The sequence below is a fragment of the Callorhinus ursinus genome, unplaced genomic scaffold (genome assembly GCF_003265705.2).
Source record: "Callorhinus ursinus isolate GAN/ISIS: 27379988/994484 unplaced genomic scaffold, GSC_fseal_2.0 scaffold2, whole genome shotgun sequence".
In the NCBI taxonomy this organism is placed as follows: domain Eukaryota; kingdom Metazoa; phylum Chordata; class Mammalia; order Carnivora; family Otariidae; genus Callorhinus; species Callorhinus ursinus.
The window spans coordinates 107976885-107999019 of NW_027397064.1; the positions used below are offsets into that span (position 1 = coordinate 107976885).

The window sequence follows — 22135 nt, forward strand, 5'->3', positions numbered from 1 at the left end:
AACAGCCTGACACTGGCAGAGCTGCAACCTGGGGCTCAGAGGTCTGGGTTCTGGGCCAATCTCTGGGGTTATTGTGCTTGCTGAGCTGGGATGAGCTACTGTCCTCCTACATGAGTCTCAGTTTCCCTGTATGTCAAATGAGAGTTGAATCAGAAGATTTGAAGGCCCCTTAGTTTCATTATGCTGTATCAGAGAAGCCCAGGCTCCCGTCTGATCCTCCTTCTTACACTTAAGCCACTAGGGGGCCCTGCTAGTGAAAAAACAAATGGAACAAGTACGTCCTAAGCCTGCACCCCTGTGCTCTTTCTCACACATCCCAGCCTCACAACTCACTGGGACACATGCAAAATTTGTCCCACCTAGTTGTTTGTAATACTGAAAACCGAGACTCACTTGAAAGCCATTAATAGTGGATAATCAATCACTAAACAACAGTATCATGGCATAGCACACTAATATAATTGAAGTGGATCTTTAGTTCTCACAGGGATATCCAGATTAAGTGAAAAAAAATACAGAATACTACAAATGGTATAATTTTATTTATGTGAACAATTAAAATAGCATACAAAAACCCAGCTTAATAATTCCTTAGTAAGGGCACCTGGGTGGCTCAGTCGTTAAGCGTCTTCCTTCAGCTCAGATCGTGATCCCAGAGTCCTGGGATTGAGCCCCACATCGGGCTCCCTGCTCCGCGGGAAGCCTGCTTCTCCCTCTCCCACTCCCCCTGCTTGTGTTCCTGCTCTCGCTGTGTCTCTCTCTCTGTCAAGTAAATAAGTAAAATCTTAAAAAAAATAATTCCTTAGTAAATATGGAGAGAAAAGGACTTTCCAACAAAAAAGCCAAAGCCAGGGCGCCTGGGTGGCTCAGATGGTTAAGCGTCTGCCTTCGGCTCAGGTCATGATCCCAGGGTCCTGGGATCGAGTCCCGCATCGGGCTCCCTGCTCCTTGGGAGCCTGCTTCTCCCTCTGCTTCTCCCTCTCTCTCTCTCTCCTCCTCTGTCTCTCATGAATAAATAAATAAAATCTTTAAAAATAAAAAAAAATAAAAAAAAGCCAAAGCCATAAAGCCATAAAAGCCAAAAGTCATAAAAACCTGAAACATTTGACATTAAAATAAAAACTTTAAAAAAGTAATGAAATGAAAACTTAAATGTGTGCATGGCAAAAACAACACATTATTAGCCCAACCAAAATATAAATGATTAGGAGAAGAAATTTTTTTTCAACTCATTAAAGACCAAGGGCTAATCTCCCTAGAGAAGACTATAGAAGAAATCAATGAGGAGACCAATAACTCAGGCACCTGGGTGGCTCAGTCGGTTAAGCATCTGGCTTCGGCTCAGGTCATGATCCCAGGGTCCTGGGATGGAGCCCCGCATAAGCCTCCTTGCTCAACGGGGAGCTTGCTTCTCCCTCTCCCTCTGCCTCTCCCCCAACTCCTGCTCAGGCTCGTGCACACACTCTCTTTCACTCTCTGTCAAATAAATAAATAAAATATTTTTTAAAAAATGCAATTCTGATAGAATTGCATTGAGTCTGAAGAGCATCTTGGGTAGTATTACCCATCTTAACAACCTTAAGTCTTCTGATCCATGAACATGAGATATTTTTTCATTTATTTATATCTTCTTTAATTGCTTTTGGCAATGTTTTATAGTTTTCAGTGCACAAGTCTTGCACTTCTTTGGTTAAGTTTATTCCTAGGTACTTAATTCTTTTTGATGCTATTGTAAATGGGACTGTCATCTTAATTTTCTTTTCAGATTGTTCACTACTAGTGTACATAAATAAAATTAATGTTTGTGTGTTGATTTTGTCTCCTGCAACTTTGCTATCCATATTCACAGTGGCCCAAATGTGGAAACTATTCAAGTGTCCATCAACAGAAAAATGGATTTTGTAAAATGTGGTATAGACATACAATGGAATATTATTTAGCTGTAAAAAAGAATGAAGTCCTGACACATGCTACAACACTGATGAACCTTGAAAATATGCTAAGTGAAATAAAAAAAGTTACAAAAAGAAAAATATTATATGATCCCACTTACATGGGATATCTAGAATAACCAAATTCACTGAGAAGAAAGGTTAGAAGCTACCAGGGCCTGTGGGGGAAGGGAAAATGGGGAATTACTGCTTAATGGATACAGAGTTTCTGTTTGGGGTGATGAAAAATTTGGAAATAGATAGGAGTGATGGTTGCATAACATTCTGAATGTAATTAATACCACTGAATTGTGCACTTAAAAATGACTAAAAAGGCAAGTTTTATGTTATATGTATTTTGCCACAATTTTTAAGAATAGTTTAAAAGAAAAGTGTGAATGTCACTTGGTGCAACCATGGTTCCAAAGCTGAATTCTTTTCTGACACACTGGCAGTCTCTGTTTACACACGTTCAGTGATGTGGAGCTCACCACATTTTTATTTTGCAGAAATGGAAAAAACCATCCAAAAATTCATACTAAATTTCAAGGAATTCCTGAAGAGTCAAAAATAATCTTGAATAAGAACAAAGTTAGAGGACTCACACTTCTTAATTTCAAAATTAACTACAATTTTGTGCCAAGACCATTCAATGGGAAAAGAACAGTCTCTTTAATAAATGGTGCTGGGAAAACTGGATATCCACATACAAAAAAAAAAAAAAAAAGGAAGCGGTCTTATCTTACACCACCAAAAATTAACTTAAAAAGAATTAGAGACCTAAATGTAAGACCTAAAGCCATAAACTTTCAGAAGAAAACATAGAAGCAACTCTACATGACCTTGTATTTAGCAATGGTTTCTTGAATATGACACCAAAAGCATAGGTAACAAAAGAGAAAATAGATAAAGTGGACTTCCTTCAAACTAAAACCTTTTGTGCCTCAAAGGATCACTATCAAGAGTGAAAAGAAGGGCTTCTGGGTGGCTCAGTTGGTTAAGCGTCCAACTCTTGATTTCGGCTCAGGCCATGATCTCATGATCCTGAGATGGAGCCCCCATGTTGAGCCATGCATCAGCTCCATGCTCAGAGGGGAGTCTGCTTCTCTTCTCCTCTGCTCGACACCCTGCTCGCACACACACTCTCTCTCTCAAATAAATAAATCTTTTTTTAAAAAGTGAAAAGACAACCCACAGAATGGAAGAACATCACATATCTGATAAGGGCTTCTTAAATACATGAAGAATTTCTACAACTCAGTAACAAGAGGGCAGACAAACCAATTTTAAATATGGGCAAAGGACTCAAATAACATTTTTCTGAAGCAGATCTACAACTGGCTACTAAGCATACAAAAAGATGCTCAGTATCATTAGTCATTTTTAAAAAATGCAAATCAAAACCACAATGGGATACAACTTCACACCAACTAGAATGCCCATAATAAAAATAGTGGAAACTAACAAGTGTTGAGGACCTGGAGAAATTGAAATCATACAGTTGCTGGTTGGAATGTAAAATTGTGCAGCCACTGTGAAAAAGTTTGGCAGTTCCTCAAAAAGTTAAACATAGGATTATGATATGACCCAACAATTCCACTCTTTGATATACATCCCAAAGAACTGAAAATGGGGGCCCAAATGGAGTCTTTGTTTTTTATTTTTTTAAAGATTTTATTTATTTATTTGAGAAAGAGAGTGAGAGAGAGAGAGAGAGAGAGAGAGAGCACATGAGAGGGAAGAGGGTCAGAGGGAGAAGCAGACTCCCCGCTGAGCAGGGAGCCCGATGCGGGACTCGATCCCGGGACTCCAGGATCATGACCTGAGCTGAAGGCAGTCACTTAACCAACTAAGCCACCCAGGCGCCCGTCTTTGTTTTTTAATACACTTTTAATTTTGGAATAATTTTAGAATTACAGAAAATTTGCAAAGATAGTTTCATATATCCAGTGTCCCTGTGTCCCAGTGTCCCTGATGTTAACATCTTTTATTGCCAGTTGTCATCACATTTGTCAACATCAAGAAACCAACATTGACATATACTATTAACAAAACTGTAGATTTTATTTAGATTTTGACTGTCTTTCTACAAATGCCCTTTTTCTGTCCCAGGACCCCAACCGGAATGCCACACTGCATTTAACTTTCATTTCTCCTTAGTTTCCTCCGGTCTGTGACAGTTTCTCAAACTTCCCTTGTCTTTCATGATCTTGACAGTTCTGAGGCATCCTTGACAGATATTTGGAGGAATGTCCCTCAGTTTGGTTTGCCTGATGTTTTTCTCATGATTAGACTGGGATTGTGGCTTTGGGCAAGAATACTCCAGAGTAAAGCACCCTCCTTACCACAGCCTAGGGACATGTCTTATTGCAGGCGATGTTAAACTTGGTCACTTCGTAGATAGGAACAATCAGTCCGCTAGGGCTGCTGTAATGAATACCACAGACTGGCCAGCTTAACCAACAGGGATTTGTTTCCTCACAGTTCTGGAACCTGGAAGTCCATTATCAATATGGCCTCCAGGGTAGTTTATCCCAAGGAGTCTCTCCCTGGCTTGTAGATGGCCACCTTCTCCCTCCCTCTTCACATGGTCTTTCCTTTGTGCATATCTGCAACCTCTTCTTTTCTTATAAGGACACTGGTCAGATTGAATTAGGACCCACACGAATGATCTCATTTCACCTTAATTACCTCTTTAAAGGTCATATCTCCAAATGCAGCACATTGTGAGGTACTGGGAGGATAGAAATTCAAAATATGAAATTTGACACACCTTTCAGCCCATAATACTTGGGGTTAGTTAGGGTAATATCTTCTAGGTTTCTCTAACGTTGTTACTATTTCTCTTTTTCCATTCTTTTCTTTGGAAGCAAGTCACTAAGTCCAGCCCACAGGGGAGATATGTGGAATTCTTTTATTAAAAACAAATAAGTAAACAGAAGATATCCTGGCAAGTTCCTTCCATCTCTCCTTGTGTCTATGGCATGGGACACAGACACAGAGTCCCCCATACCCTAAAACCCAGAATGATTTGCTGCAGAGCAGGGCCTCAGTAAACACCCACCAAACAAGTGACTAAGTGACTGTGTCAGGGAGAGAGTTGCACAACAGACCACCTTGAGATCCTGGTCTTCCTTTTGGCTCTAAACTCTGTTTGAAGATAATTGATATTCTTGGGTCTAGGTTTAACACGAAATGTGAAGATGGAAAAATAATTTTTTAAAGATTTTATTTGTTTGAGACAGAGACAGCACAAGTGGGGAGAGGGACAAAGGGAGAGGGAGAAGCAGACTCCCCACTGAGCATGGAGCCCGATGCTGGGCTTGACCCCAGGACCCCAAGATCATGATCTGAGCCGAAGTCAGACACTTAACCAACTGAGCCACCCAGACATCCCTGGAAAGATAATTATATCAAGAGCAGATTCAGGAGAAATTTTGTTACTAGGGGTTGTAATCTCTACTTTTAGGGACTAGGCAAAAAAAAAGGTTAACTGACATTTTTTTCCAGGGCTCTGGGTAGTGAACACAAACCAGCAACAAGAGCAAATCTTGCCCTGCCCTACCTGCACAATTTGTTTCCAGCTGGCCTGCAGTTCCCTCAGTCAGCAGGTGTGGGTGACAGCTCCCCTGCATCTAACCAGCTTCAGATACTAGAACACATGGGACTGACACCACTGCTCCCTGCCCAAAAGAGGCAGCAGTTTCAATTGGACATACAAGCTAACATTCCTGGGACAACTATGGTTAAGATGGTATAACTACTGGAAGCTCATTCATTACTCAGGTTTATGGGTGGTTGTTTTTTTCTTTAAAGATTTTATTTATTTATTTGAGAGAGAGATGAGAGAGAGAGAGAGAGAGAGAGAGAGAAAGTGGGAGAGAGCACACAAGTAGGGGGGAGGGGAAGAGGGAGAGGGAGAAGCAGGCTCCCCACTAAGCGGGGAGCCAGATGCAGGGCTCGATCCCAGGACCCTGGGATCATGACCTGAGCTGAAGGCAGCCACTTAACTGACTGAGCCCCCCAGGTGCCCCAAGTTTATGGGTTTGAATCCTGGCTCTGTCATGTTCTAGCTGTATGAACTTGGACAAATTACTTAACCTCTCTGCGCTTCAATGTCCTCATCTATGAGTTGGGGATAATAGTATTTATCTCATAGAGTTGTTATGAGGATTAAATGTGTTTATATATAAATAATGGTTCCAGGGAAATAATATATATGATAGTTATTATTTTTATTAGGCACTGTGAAGATACAAATAAATCTAACATGTGATTCTTGTCTTGAGAAGTTTATAGGCTTCCATCAGGAAGTCCTACTTCAAAAAAAATACATGCTAAGAGGTAAATTATGTGATTTGAGTAACAAGTGCCATAGGTAATAAAGGCTAGAGTGAACTATAGCAGTCAGGGCCATCTTCCTGGAAGAAGAGTATTTGAGCTGGTATTTAAAATACAAAAGAAGATTTGGATGGGAGAAGGATCATGTTTTAATCATGGTAGGTTAACTATTATAATAACAACAAATTTCAGCAGCTTGACACAAAAATTTATTTCTTGCTCTTGTAAATGGGGTCACTGAGGTCAGTGGTAGGGTAGAAATGGTACTCTGCTCCCAGGGGTCATTCAGGAACCCAGGCTCTTTCTATATTTTGGCTTCATCTTAGGGCCTTGGAATCCACTGTTGCTTGCTCTGCATGTCACCAGCAGAGGGAAGAAGAGAGCACAGGACATCACAGGGCCTGGAAGTGGAGCGTAGTATTTACCTTCATTTCGTGGCCACTCCTCTGAGTGAGGTTGGAAAGAGTATCTTAGCTATGGGACCAGAAGGAAAAGAAACTGGGCTTGATGCACACAGAACATTCCAGTCAAGGGTAAGAACTCTATCCTGATGCTTCTCTTCTCAGAAAGGAAGCCCTTCACAAGGCACCCCTCACCCTCAACCTCTTCCAAGAGTGGGACAAGATATCATTACCATCATCATAGTCAGCATCATCAACATCATTTCTTTGGTTCCCTGGTTTATTGAACTGCCACATAAGCAAGTTTTGCCTTCTCCTCCCATTACCTCAACCTCCCCAGGGCAATCAAATTAGTCACCAGGATGCCGTTTGACCCTGGTCATGGCAGAGGTCCCTCTGTTTATGACCAGTGGTCCAGGTTTAAATACCAGGACCCAAGACTGAGATTTACCCCTTGGATTTCCCACAGCACTCCAGAGGGGAAGAAAGGACTCTTTCATTTTGTGTCCCTGCTCTGCCCCTCCTGCTGCCTTGGATAAACCCCTGGGTGGATCCCTCGAATGGGTTATGGTGATAAAGCACAATCAGAAATGAGTCATTTCTTCCACGACTCAGGACTTTGGATCCGCGCTCTGCCCGGTCTAACAATGTCTATCTCATAGTTGCTGATCCAAGGAGGATGAAGTACTTGGGCTGGCCTGAATACAGTCTTTTCCTTGGCATGTCCCCTGGGGTCACCAGTCTGATAGTCCCTTCTCTGCACCCTCCGTATCTTCTGAGCACATCATCCTGCCATTCAAGGAGGCCAAGTGCAGCATCACCTCTTCCAGGAGGACGTCCCCTTCTGGCCTTTGATGTTCTCCTCTTTCAGCCTCAGCTGCACCTGGACCTACGGGGAATGGTTTTGTCCCCCAGGAGACATTTGGCAATATTTGGACACATCTTGACTGCACTGGGGGAGTGCATCATAATGGGTAGAGGGCTAGGCAGCTGCTAAACATCCTACAGTGCATAGGACAGCTCTTCCCAAACCCCCAACAAAGAATAATCCAGCCCAAAATGTCAGTAGTGCCAAGATTGAGAAACCCTGAACCACACAGATAAAATGTGTCCTGTGATATACATTCCAGTCCTGTGCATAACTGTTTTGGCAGGAAGGCATTTAAGCCCCGCCCCTTCCCAGATACTCCTCTGCCCTCGGAACCTCAGAGACCTCTGCCCTTAGAAGTGAAAGTCTCTTTTGAACCCTGGCCAGGGCGAGCAAGTTGGGGAAGCGCCTTCCCTGAAAATTACTAAAAACACGATGTCTCCTCCATCCCTGGGGGCTGGGGGAGGAGGGAGTCCAGGTTTGTGTGAGGGTTGGTGTGGTGTAAAGTAGGATGAGCCCAGGCCTTGGAGTCAGGTCGACCTCCATTCAAATCTTGTCCCTGCCACTTCTAGCCGTGTGACGTAAGCAAGTTTCTTAGCCTCTTTGGTTTTCACTTCCTCACTATGAAATGAGGCTAAGCACCCCTAATTTGTGGGTTTTGATGAGGATATGAGATGGCACCTGCAAAGAGCCCAGCACCTACAAACACTCATTAAATGCTAGTTCTCTGAGTCGGAATTCTCACACTCTCTGGAGAGTGGCTCAGTCACAGAGACCTACGTGGCCGGCTGTGCCGTTTCACAGTGTTAATGGATAACTGGGCTGCTGTAGGCCAGAGGGGAAGGTTAGGGCCACCAGGAAACAAGTTGCTCTAGGATGCGTTGGTAGAGGTGAAACGAAGAGCAACTCTTTTCGTTGCTATGGTGATACAGTGGGCTGGATGGTTGGGCAGAAATGGAATGAAACATAAGTTGTCCTATGGAAGCATTTTGGCTCAGCTCAGAAACATTTATTTTTTAAGGTTTTATTTATTTATTTAAGAGAGAGAGAGAAAGCGCACACAAGCAGAGGGGAGGGGCAGAGGGAAAGGGAGAAGCATGCTCCCCTCCAAGCCCAACAGCAGAGCTAGATCCCAGGAACCCCAAGATCACCACCTGAGTCAAAGTCAGACACTTAACCGACTGAGCCACCCAGGCACCTCTCAGAAACACACTTTTAAAGGTTAACAGAATATTTACATCTTGAGGAGAATTGTGGCAGTCACATTAGGCTGCAGGAAAGCCAAGTTTGGTCACAAGTGTGACAGGGAAGAGCCTGCCCTGACTGCCTTCAGCCCCTCTCCCTGATTTCCAGGGCTTGGGGTACCTCAGCAATGGAACACCTGGGGCTGCAGGAACAGTGTCCCTCAGGGTGTCCTCCTGTGAGCCCTGCCAACTCACACAGCAGCCAGGCCAGGTCCTTGCAGTAACAACCTGCACACCCTTTGCTGGCAGGGAGGACTTGACATATCACTCAAGAGAGGTTAGCAACAAAACACTCATGCCCCTTGCTTTAATAAGTTCCCTTTTGGAACTTTCCTGGAGCGTCATAATGCAAACAGAGCTGTGAGCACAGATTTGTTCATTGCAGTATTGTGGATAATAGCAAAGGATTGGGTGCCTCCTGATGTCCATCCAGGGAGGGTTATTGCACAAATGATGGGGCATTTGTAGGAGGGACTAGAACACTGTTGTTAAAGACTGGTGGTTAGAGTTTGGTACGGTGTAAGAAAATGCTTATGATATAAATGTCAAATGTAAAAAACAAAGTGGGAAACAAGTTTGTTTGTAGGTATCCAAAATGTGTTCCTGTCAAATTTTGTTTAAGACGGGCTCTGACTAGAGATATCTTACAAATTTCTTTAATCTGCACACATATTCTATTCTGTTATTTATTTTGCACGAGGGCAGAGGAAGAGGGCTGTTGAGGACCCACCCTGGGGCAAGGGGTCCCAGAGCAAGGGGCTCACCATTTGTGGGAGCTGCCAGGAACAGCTGTGCCAATCCTCTGAGAGTGAGATGGTATCTTTCCAAACCAGAGAAGCCATGTGCCACATGAGGCCCCCCTAAAACAAGTGTTGGCCCAGAAGCTGGCTGAGATTTTAGGGAGCGAGAGGCCAGCTGGTGCCAAGGTAGGACTTGGGCAAGCACTCACGGGGAGCGGGTGGGGGGCTGGCTGAAAGTCTCAGAGTACATGCTTCCTCCAAATGGCCCTTTGTTAAGTCGTCCCCCAGCTCAGTCCCTGCCTCTGGCATGGGCTGCATGCTCATAAGAAAGGAACTCCTTTGAGCTGTTTCAGCAGAAGGAAGTTGGGACTGCAAGGAACCCCACGGAAGCACAGGACGCTACTGGGCGATGGTGGCCTCTGCCTCCATCCAGGACCATCTCCAGCTCTGCAGGTCATCTACTTTACCCTTCTCTCTCCCACCAGTGCTTGCTTGGTTCCTGTCCCAAAAAGAGGTCAAGGTCATGGTTACTGCCCTGCTGGAACCTCAATTCTACCTAAAAGACGACAGCTGCTTCCCACACCTCGGCCTGCATTTCCCAAGTGCCTCCCAAGCCCTGGGCCTGGGAAGAAACCTAATTGGCTCTAGTTGGGCCAACCGTGAGCACCACCAAGCCAGGTCTCTCTTCACTCATGCTGAGCAGCTTCCTCCTTGTGGACTTACCTTCCACCTGCCTTCAGAGCCCTCACCCTCATACTTCCAGGGATGGCCTGTCCCTTCCAGCGGGGCCTCTGCCAGGGTGCACCACCTGAAGGGTCTGTATTTGCCTCATCGCAGAAACCCCCCTTCATTCGAGTCCCAGTCCAAGCCAGCTGCGTCTGCTTCCAGGGACCCTACTGGAAATCTAGTTGCCCCGATGGCCTTTGGCTCTGATACAGGCTTCCTAGCATCTCCTGTGTGTGTGTGCCCCAATTAGGACATGGGGTGTTTGGCAGCAGAGGTCCTGCATGGGCTTCCTTGGAGTCCCCGTGATGCCTGGGAATATGCTGAACTCCCTGGATGATCAGCTAATTGTCACCATGGGGCTTGGCTGGTGGACAGTGATAGGTACGTGGAGAACAGACTCTGATGGCCACGGGCACTCTCTGCTGAAGAGGCCAGGGTTAAAGATCAGGCTGCTGTGAGGCTCTGCTGGCTAGGGCTGCAGCAGCCATGTGGGAGTGGATGTGCCTGGAGCCCAAGGACAAAGTCCTGTAATAAATTACATGGGCCCAGACTGCTGGGCCATTTCCTCTTGGGGCCCTTCTGCCTCTTCCGCCTCTCCCTTACACTCTGACACGCCCAGAGCCCTGGCACTGCCTCCTTGCCCTGCTCTTTCAGAGTGCCTGGGGTGGAGGGGAAGGGAGTCAGCGAGACGCCCGTCCTGAGAAGGTAAGGGAGCACCAGAGGCTTCTCGGCCTGCCGGATGCACCTGGGCCTTTGGGCTGGCACGAGGGAGTCACCGTCCAGGCTGGCTGGATGGAAGGTGGAAGGCACAGATCTGGGGAAGCGCTGCAGGGCTCACCTGGAAACAAGGTGGGAAAGTCCTGTGAAGCAGAGAGCCGGAGATTCCTTTCAGGAGCCCGGAAACCAGGAACCCCAGCCCAGAAACTATTTCCATCAGCACAGGGCTGGCCTGGAGGGCCGAGGAGGAGGAGGAGACACTGCCCTAGCCCTCTGCTCTAGGAAGGCAGACTCACTGGCACAGGGGATGGCCAGGACCGGGGCTACCCTAGCCAGCAGGCTTCTCCTAGCAGAGGGACTCACCAAGCAATCATGGGGTGTGACGGACAGCCTGGGTGCCGACGATCTGGCGCCTGGCAGATGTCAGCTCCGCCATATGTGCCATCTTACTGTGTCCTCACAGCACACTGGTGTTATTACCTCCAATTTATGGACAAGGGAGACTGAGGACTGTGGAAGTTGGGGTACCCACAGAAAGAAGCAGAGTTGAGACTGGACTCCAAAGCCCAGGCTCCTCTGTCTAACCTGTGTACCTTCTTGGACAACTGCGGGGCAATTGTGTTAATCGCCTCTGAAAGGTCTGGGCCCCTGGTTGAGGCAGGACCCTTCCTCCCTGGCCTCAAAGCCTCCTGGAGTGGAGGATTGTGTTGTTGGGGGGCAGGGTGTCTGGCGGAGGGACTCTGCCACCGGTTTCCATAAGCGGCCTCACTTGAGCTGCCCCAGCATGGTGGGCATCCATCCCCATTTCACAGATGAGGAAATTTGAGACGCATAACTGGGAGGGTCTGGCCACTGGCAGGTGTGGGACCCCATCCTAAATCTCCTAAATTGTGTGTGTTTGTTTCCCCATGACGAGGCCTCCCCCTAAGGCCATACTCTGTAACTCTGGACTTGAATTTTGTTCTGACCCATAAAATCCCTGAACTCCATTCAAGATTTTAGTTAAAAAAAGAAACAACACAACTCTGCATGCGGCCCTCCAGGCTTGGAACACACAGCCCCAGTAAAACTATTAAGAACCATTCAGCTCAATAGTGCTTTTGGTAGGAATCCTTCCCCTTTGCCCAGGACCTGCTGGGCACCCTGCTGTCTGGCCTTCAGGTGCTTCTTTCCAGAGGACCTGTCCATGTGTGTCTTGGGTCTTGCTGCATCCTCACTTGGGCATGGGGCCAGGTGCTCAGAGTGTGCAGCTCTGTGGGGAGGTGGCTCAGTGGGATGAACATTCCCAGTTACCTGGATGCATTTATATCACTGTGTGCTTTTAAGGTCTTCCACAAAGGCTCTTGCTTCCATGTTGTCACTCAGGGCACGCAACAAGCTGTGGGGAAGAAGTGCAAAAATTGTATGTTTTTCACAAAAGAGGACATGGAGATAAAGGAGGGTAAAATTCTTTGCCCCAGGCCGCTGGCTATGAGCACCTTGAGGGCACAGGCTGGATCTCCTCAGGATTTCTCTGTCCCCCACACCCACCCAGGGCATGGCAGAGAAGAGGCACTTGGGGAAGGAGGTAAAGGGACAAGTGGGCTGTGTACTTGGAGAAGGAGGTGAAGGGACAAGTGGGCTATATAGGAAAAGATGGCTCAGTGACAAGGTGGAGAGCTGGGATGTTCCAGACTAAGGAAAGGGCATCACAAAGTTGCAGAGGAAAGAAAGTACAAGTCCATCTTGGGCGCTGCTGCCTCCTAGCAGGAACTGAGTGCGGGACTAGGGAAGCAGTAGATTCTCCTCCTGTGCTGTTAGAGATGTTCTCTTCTGCACTGTCCAATACAGTAGCCACTAGCCACATGTGGCTACTGAGCACTTCAAGTGTGGCTGGGGTGACTGAGGAACTGAATTTTTAATTTTTTAAAAATATTTTTATTTATTTATTCAAGAGAGACAGATAGACAGAGATAGTGAGAGAGAGCAGGAGCAGGGAGGAAAGGGAGAAGCAGGCTCTCCCCTGAGCAGGGAGCCTGATGTGGGGCTCGATCCCAGGACTCTGGGATCATGATCTGAGCCAAAGGCAGATGCCTAACCGACTGAGCCACCCAGGCATCCCCTGAATTTTTAATTTTAACTAAAATGAACTTAAACATAAATTGCTACATATGGCTAGTGGCTACCATATTGGACAATGCAGTCCTAAAGAGTGCAGCATGTTGGACTAAGGAGAGGGCTGAAGTGGAATAAACAAAGATTTCCCAGCCAGACAAGCAAGGGTTCAAATCCCGACTCAGTCACCTACCAGGTGTGGGACCTGAAGCCCCAGTTTCTTCACCTGTCAAATGGAACCATATCACTCACCTTGCAGCATTGTTGTACAGATTAAATTAATGAGCTACTATTGGAAAACTCTCAGCATGGAGCCTAAGTACAGTCTGAGGCCCTACTTTGTTCTGGGGGCTCAAGGTACGCAAAGGAACCATAGCGCAGTGGAACAGATCGACATGCCCAGATACATGTATCTGTAAATCTCCCTCTCATAGATCACCTGCCTTATTCAAAAAGTAAACAAAAGAGAGTCGTTTGAGGCAGCTTACAGAGATACCTATAATGCAACAGAATCAAAAATAAAATAGATGAGACAGCAAGATGAAGGGAAAAGTAAGGTAGGAAAGTACAACTCAGCTAGAGAAAGGTTAGTAAAGGAAGGCCCAGCATATTTGCTAAACATAGCCACCAAGTTTACTCTGAGATTCCTGGTAGGCAATACAAAAACAAAATAGAAGCAGTGGCAAGTTTAAACATGTCCTTGTTAAGAACAAGCCAGTTTCTGGGAAGAAACCCATCTTTCCTGATGGGATGTCTTAAAGGGAATACCAAGCAAGGAAATGCCATTGGCAAAAATAGCAAAGTCAAGAGGGCTTCTCAAGGGCCCTCTCTTCCAAGTTGTCTCTGGGCAGGCTGAGGGCACTCTGCCAAACCAAAGCTCGGGAGAAGCTATTCTCTGAGCGAAGGTAAACCATGAGTTTCAGTACAGGACAAGAATGCCCTTACTTAGGACTGGCCAGGGTCTTCTGGGAACAGAGAAGATAGACATTAGTGAGGATGGGTGAGGACAGAGTCAGAGAAGCTGCAAGGGGACACTTAAGCCAGGTCTGAGTGGTTCAGAGATGGGGCTGTAGAGTTGAGCACTTCACCTGCACCTGCAGGGAGCCCTAAAGGACCTGAATCCAGGCGTGTGTGTTAGGTGTGAGTGGGGGAAGGATAAACTTAATTTAAGGTGCTCATCATACCACATTGTGGAGGACCAGCACCCCAGCTGAATTCCCTGCAGCTGCACTGCCCCTCTGGAGGGGGAGCAGAACCCTACTGGAAGGAGAAATTCTCCCAGTAGAGCTTCTTCAGCAAGGCCACCCTGCCATCATTGACTTCCCCAGGAGGCTCTACGAACCAGGCCCTAAGGAAGCAGGGTCTCTCAGCACTACATCAGCACACAATGCATGGTTTCTGGCAGTAGGGGGAGCCAGGCCCGGTGCCCACTAGGGGAGGATGGGATGGAGGACTATAGCTTCACATCCTCAGCCTGGCCTTACCTGGGCAAAAGAGAAGGGAGCCCTGGTGAGGACCCAGGAGCATCATGTCTCTGGGCCGGGGGCTACCTCTCAGGGATGTCTATCTCCTGAACTGCCAGTCACATGGTATTCATGGGAATGGCACCCCATGGACATTGCCCCAAATGCCAGGCAATCCTGTGTGGGGTGGGACTCCCTTTCAATGGAGGGGGCATCCCTCTGGGCCCTGGGCTGCAGAGACGGGCTGAGCCATCCCGGCTGGATCAGGACACACAGAGGGGCTCTGAATCTGGGTTGACAGGCCCGGTCCCAGCGTGGGCTGCCAAACCCAGCACCAGGGAGAGTTCCCACCACAGCAGTGCCAGTCAGCCCCTCCCATTCCTTCCTGTCTCTGGGCTTGGTGGTTGATCCTTGCAGATGGTCATCCCTGTGAGAAAGGGGTGGGATTTCAGCCACCCAGAAAAGCCCATAGACAACAAAATAAATAAAAATATATGGACAAGGAAAAGCCAAACATGACTGAAAGGAGCAAATTGTGAAGGAAAAATCTTCCTCCTCCTCCATCCCTCTATGCCCCACCCCAGTCCTCAGCTCCAGAAAAAACCGCTGGTAACGGTTCCATATAATTACTCTAAAAAAGATGTATCTCCTTCTTTATATATATGCACCTTCTATATGTTTACACAAAAATGGCATAATACTATAAAAGGTAACTTGCTTTTATTACATAGTCCTATATCAGCATATATATTAGATCAAAGCATCCAAAACCACCAATATGTGACTATGTTGAGTGTCTGCAGTGGGATGATCTAGCCAGGGCCCCTATCACCTTCTGGGCTGGGCTGCCTTCCCCTGAGTGGTGGCCGTTCTCACCCATGCCCCACCATGCAGCCTTTGTTTCCCTTGGGGTGACAGATTGCACATCAGGGACCCTTGGCTCTGGAGGAGTTGGCTGGTGACACGGGTGACTTCCAAGCCTCTCAGTCCCTCCCCCAGCCCCAGCCCCAGCCACAGACACCCTTTCTGCACCACTTCCCTGGGCAGTGCTTTGTCAGCCTTCCAGGGTAGCGTCCCCCTCTAGACTAGCTTCCCATAGACCAGCATCTCAGTGTGGGTTTTGCTTCTCAGACTCCAGCCTCCTCCTGTGTGCCTCATACACCACATGGCACGCAGCCCCTCCTGGTTCCAGCAATATTTGGATTCTCTCCCCACTCACCTTTCAGCATTTTCCTACCCCTTCCCCCATGCTCTACTTCAGTGATGCCCAGAAGGGCATGATAGTGGTATGTGTAGCTTTAGACATCCTGTGGCTCTGAGAAGGACTTTGGGAACCAGCAGCTCACACTTTTCTCCCCAGGTGATTGTCACTCCCATTCTTGTGCCTGAGGTTAGGTAGACCCTGGGGCCAGTGCAGGACACTGACCCCAGTGGACTCAGCAACACTGACCTGCCACAGGGCTGGACAAGGGCACCTGAGCTAAGAAGAAAGCATCTCACTAACAAGAGGCAGGAACTTGTGAATACCCCAGGGCTTTCCCTCAGGGGCAACACCATACCTGCTTTCCTGGGATGGGGAGCAGGGTTGTTTCCATCTTCCAGGTGGCCATCCATCCATCTACCCAGCCACGCACTCATCCTTCTATCCATTCATTCAGCAAGCATATTGCAAGCTCCTATTGGAATGAGTAGGGCACAGTTCTGTTCTTAAGATTCTCACCAGTGTGGGAGAGACACACACACTGATGCATAAAAACAGGGATAAGTGCTGAGATAGGAAATTATAGCTGCACCATGACAGGGTGACTGTGTGTGGATACAGACATGCGTGTGTACGTGTTCCTGCCAAACTCACATCAGATAAAGTGCACACATACCCAAGTGAGAGAGAATATGGGCTATTTCCAGAACTGCATGAAATTCAGGGCACCCTGTGGGAAAAGAGGTGAGATACAAGGCTGAAAAGCTAGGAGGGCCATGATCTTGAAGGACCTGACTGCCATAAAGATATAGTACACTCTGGGGCACCTGGTGGCTCAGTTAAGCATCTGACTCTTGATTTCAGCTCAGGCCTTGATCTCAGTGTCCAGGGTCCAAGCCCCACGTTGCAGCTTGAAACAGTGTGGAGCCTACTTAAAAACAAGCCAAAAAAAGATATGGCACACTCCTAGCTGTGGAGAGGCATGACGTGCCAATTATTTGCATCTTTTAAAGATCACTTAGTTGGTGGAATGAAGAACAATTTTTAGAGAGACCAGAAGCAGCAAGTCTACATGTAAGGCTTCCAGTCTCCCAAGGGAAGCATGATAGAGTACTAAGGGATGGGCAAGACAGGAAAGAGCCTCTAGTTTTTCCTTTCTTTCAATGTCTTTTATCTGGCTTTGGTATTAAGGTAATGCTGGCCTCATAGTATGAGTTAGGAAGTGTTTTCTTTGCTTCTGTTTCCTGGGAGATATTGTAGAGAATGGGTCCCATTTCTTCCTTAGATGTTTGGTGGAATTCACTGGGGAAACCATCTAGGGCTGATGTTTTCTTAATTACTGATTCAATTTCTTTAATAGGTATAGGCTTATTCAGATTGTCTATTTCTTCTTGTGTGAATTTTTGCAGTTTTTGTCTTTCAGGGAATTGGTCTATTTCGTCTAAGTTACCAAATTTGTAGGGATCTAGTTGCTCATAATATTCCTTTTTTATCGTTTTAATGTCCAGGAGATCAAGTTAATTATTCTTGGGATGTTCCTCTTTCATTTCTGATATTGGAAATTTTCATCTTCTCTCTTTTTTTCTTGTTTAGCTTGGCTAGAGGTTTATCAGTTTTATTGATGCTTTCAAAGAACTAGATTTTGGTTTCATTGATTTTCTCTATTGGTTTCTTGTTTTCAAACTTGTGATCTCTGTTCTAATTTTTATTGTTCCTTTTCTTCTTCTTGCTTTAGGATTATATTGCTCTTCTTTCTCCAGTTTCCTAGGGTGGAAGTTTAGAGATTATTAATTTTAGATCTTCCTTTTTATTTTTTTAAATATTTAAGTTTTTTAAAGATTTTTATTTATTTATTTGAGAGAGAGAGAGAGCTGAGCAAGGGGAGGGGCAGAAGGAGAGGGATAAGCAGACTCCCTGCTGAGCAGGGAGCCTGACGTGGAGCTGGATCCCAGGACCCTGGGATCATGATCTGAGCTGAAGGCAGACACTTAACCCACTGAGCCACCCAGATGCCCCTGAAAGATTTTATTTTTAAGTAATCTCTATACCCAATGTGGGGCTCAAACTCACAATCCCAAGATCAAGAGTCACATGCTCCACTGATTGAGCCAGCCAGGCACCCCTTAGATCTTTCTTCTTTTTTAACATAGTCTTTCAGTGTTATAAATTTCCCTCTAAGCACATCTTTCACTATATTCCACTAATTTCGATAAGTTGTATTTTCATTTTCATTTAATTGAAAACATTTAAAATTTTTTTCTTGAGACTTCTTTGATTCATGTGTTAATTAGAAATATGTTTCTTAATCTCCAAACATTTTGGGATTTTTCTGCTATTTTGATTTTTAGTTTAATTCCATCATGGTCTGAGAGCGGACATGATATGATTTCTATTCTTTTAAATTTGTTCAGGTATATTTATGGCTCAGAATGTGGGTCTATCTTGGTGACTGTTCCACATGAATTTGAGAAGAATATATATTCTCCTGTTGTTGGATGAAGTATTCTACCAATGTCAACTACATTCAATTGATTAATGACACTATTGAATTTGACCATGTCCTTACTGATTTTCTGCCTGCCAGACTGTCAGTTACTGACAGTGTTAAAGTCTCCAACTATAAGAGTGGATTCATTTTTTTCTCCTTGTAGTTCTACCAATTTTTGCCTCATATATTTTGATGCTCTGTTGTTAGGTGCACTCATGTTAAGTAATGTCATGTCTTCTCTGGGAATTGGCCCTCTGGGCCAATTTATTGTTTATTATTATGTAATGTCCCTCTTAATTCTCCTTGCCCTGGAGTCTGCTCTGTCTGAAATGACTTTAGTTACTCCAGCTTTCTTTTGATTAGGGTTAGCATGGTATATCTTTCTTTATCTCTTTACTTTTAGTATGTGTCTTTACTTTTAAAGTGGTTTTCTTGTAGACAACATATAGTTGGGAACCTTAAGTTTTAACAGATGAAATCTTCAGATCATTTAGTGATCATTTAGAGAGGACTCAAGTGTTTTCTTCACAGTTGCTAGTTTCATTCACTGAGAGAAAGAACGCATGGGAAAAAGCAGGTGTGGGAACAGAAGAGATGAGTTGCTGTGGTCATGCTGAGTTTAATGTGCCTACCTATATGCTGGACATATCCAGAAAATAGAGCCTTGGTGGATCTGGAGTTCAGGATGGAGATGGGGGGTTGGAGACATTGATTTTGGACTTGGAAGTGCTTTGATCCTGACAGTGGCCCTGGGAGAGGGTGGACATGCACAAGGGGAGTGTGCAGGCTGAAAGAGAATAGAATGAGGGCTACCAGATCAGTAAGAATTCTTTGGTTTCAATGATAGAATCCAAATGCTTAGCTCAAATAATCAAAATACAAAAAGACAGAGGCAGAATTTCTGTCTTTTGTCTCCTTCCCTCCCAGCTACCAACTTTATTCTCTCAAATCATCTATTTTCAGGACACTAGGATAAAAGCCCCTTCAGTTCTGGAATCACATTTCAAAACTTTATGGCTAGAGAGAAAAACCAATCCCTAGTTCCAATCAGAACATCTCAGGGAAAGCCTGTGGTTGGCCCTTGCTTGGGTCACAGGCTGACTCTGGGTTACTGTGATTTATGTCTTTTATGGGCCTCATTAGAAACACAGTTTGGACAAAGGAAGGAGAATTTCCCCAAAAGGGAACAGAAGAAAGCATTTCAAGCAGACAAAAATAATCAGCATCTTCCTCAGACAGGAAGAGGTCAAGGTGAGGGAAAGGGCCCTGGGAGATGAAGGGTGCCCCCAGAGCCAAAGGGAAGGTGGGGAAGGGCATGAAGGGTAAGAGAGTACAGGAAGCATGGGGGTGGAGGGACAACTCCTTCAAGGAGATCTGCAGTGGAGCAAAAGCCGGAGGAGGGCAATAGCTGGAGGGGGTCATGAGGCCAAGAAAATTCATTTTCAGGTGAGACCTGAGTTTATCACTATGCAGAGAGGAAAGGCCAGAACAGTGAGAATGGGTGCAGATATAAGAGTGAGGGGTAATTGTATTAGTTATCTATTGCTACATAGCAAACGATTCCAAAATCCTGCAGCTTAAAACGACAAGTATTTATTATCTCATGCACTTTCCAAGTGTCAGAAATCAAGAACAGCTTAGCTGGACGGTTCTTCGCCAAGGACTGTCTTGAGGTTTGCATTCATTTTCTAGGACTGCCATAACAAAATGCCACAGAACAAGCAGCTTAAACAACAGGTATTTATGACAGGGTTGGTTTTTTTTCCAAGGCGTCTCTCCTTGGCTTACAGACAGCTGCCCTCTCGCTGCTTTGTCCTCATATGGTCATCCCTCTACTCAGGCACAGCTCTGGTGTCTCTCCCTCTTTCGCAAGGACATCAGTCTTGTCGGATTGGGCCCCACCCTAACAGCTTTGATTTAACTTCATCACCTCTTTAAAGGCCTCCTCTTCAAATAGAGTTCAATTCTGAGGGACTGGTGGTTAGGACTTCAACATATGAATGGGGGGGTGCACAATTTAGCCTGTAACAGTCAGGATGTTGGCTGGAGCTGTGGGCATCTATGACCTTGACCAGGGCCGGAAGATCTGCTTCCAAGATTACTGGCTATTTTTGACTGGAGACCCAGTTCCTCCCCACATGGGCCCATCCCTAGGGCTGCTTGTCCTCATGACATGGTAGCAAGGTTCCCCAAGCCGAGTGATCTTAGAGAGACCAAGGGAGAAGCCACAAAGTCTTTTATGAACTGGTCTCAGAAGCTACACCCCATCCCTTCACCTTATTCTATTTGTTAGAAGTGAATCACTATGTTCACACTCAAGGACAGGAAAATGAGTCTCCATCTTTTTTTAAAAAAATTATTTATTTATTTATTTATTTATTTATTTGTCTTTTTATTTATTTATTTATCAGAGAGAGAGAGAGCACAAGCAGGGGGAGCGGCAGGCAGAGGGAGAAGCAGGCTCCCCACTGAGCAAGGAGCCCCATGTGGGACTCAATCCCAAGACCCTCGGATCATGACCTGAGCCGAAGGCAGACACTTAACTGACTGAGCCACCCAGGCATCCCAAGTCTCCATCTTTTGAAGGGAAGAGTGTTAAAGAATTTGTGGACATATATTAACCACTACAGTATTTGATAAAGCAAAAGCCCCAGTGGAGGAGGCCAAAGAGGGCAGGGCTGGAAGGGTTAATGGGAGCCATCAGGGCATCCCTTCCCCTGGGCAGTCCCATATGTGCTCACAGGTAGAAGGAAAGGAGTAGGCAGAGCTGGAGGCTGAGGGTCATTTCTCTTTTTTCAGTGATGCAGATCAAGGTTTTCTGCAGAGTGAGTAGTGGGAGGGAGTTTTGAAATGGGGGGGGTGCAGAAAGAGCTGACCAGGGCCCATGGGAGGGTCTCAGGCATTTCTAAAGTCCTAGAAGAGGTACAGGCCATGAAACTGCCCTGGCCTGTCTTCGAGGTGGTGTGACAGGTCCCTGGTGTGCTTGGCTCAGGGCTGGGACTTTGCAAGGTGAGAGCAGGAGTCCCACTTCCCGGGACTATGGTAGACCAGAGGGGTGCACGTGTCATGCAGTTTATTGTACTTTATACTTGTATTATGTTTATGGGTATTATAAAACCACTTTGTTCTAAAAAAAGATGTAAGGCACTGTCCAGGCTGGCTGGGAAGGAAATGAAGCTAGGATGCAGGCTGACATACTGGGAGAAACAAAGGGGCCGAGGGGTCATAATGAACCAAAGGAACGGTTCCTCATCGGGGAGGGCATGGTGCTGGGCTGAGGTGTGACCAGAGGACATGGCTTCTGAGGTGGAGCAATTCTGGGACATGAGAAGACCAGGGCCAGTGGCAGGGAGTGGACGTTACCGGAGTCTGGGAGTCAGAGGAGTTCCCACTCAGGATGGGCAGGGCAGTACCTTGGGGCACATCCTGGTGTCTGGAGAGGGATGATGTGATGTACATGGAGGGCAGATGCCATGGGTGAGGGGGCAGAGGGCAACAGAGCCAGAGCCCATGGGTGGGCCTCAAATTTCTATCTGGGGTGGGGAAGCAAGGAGCCAGAGCAGCAGTGGGGAGCCAGAGGCAGGGCGGCATCCCTCTGCGTCTTTCCCACCCATCTCTCCCTGGTTGTATGAGGCGGGGAGATGGACCAGCCTCCCTTCGGAGAACTGCTGGGAGCCGGGATTCAGGTAACAGTTTCTTTGCACTTTTTCTTTTTTAAGATTTTATTTATTTATTTGACAGAGAGAGACACAGCAAGAGAGGGAACACAAGCAGGGGAGTGGGAGAGGGAGAAGCAGGCTTCCCGTGAGCAGGGAGCCCGACGTGGGGCTCGATCCCAGGACCCTGGGAGCATGACCTGAGCCGAAGGCAGACGCTTAACGACTGAGCCACTCAGGCGCCCCATCTTCACACTTTTATACA

The 22135-nt window shown here is 46.3% G+C and overlaps 1 protein-coding gene across 2 annotated transcripts in view; it reads left to right on the forward strand.

The window, feature by feature from the left end:
* Positions 1-10863: 10863 nt before the first annotated feature.
* Positions 10864-22135, forward strand: part of MYO7B (myosin VIIB) — a 98140-nt gene continuing 86868 nt past the window's right edge. The window contains exon 1 of one of the 2 annotated variants that reach the window (XM_073885476.1): positions 10864-10956. The gene's annotated coding sequence lies outside the window, so the exon portion shown is untranslated. The remainder of the gene's footprint in view (positions 10957-22135) is intronic. The other variant, XM_073885466.1, reaches the window with a different exon arrangement.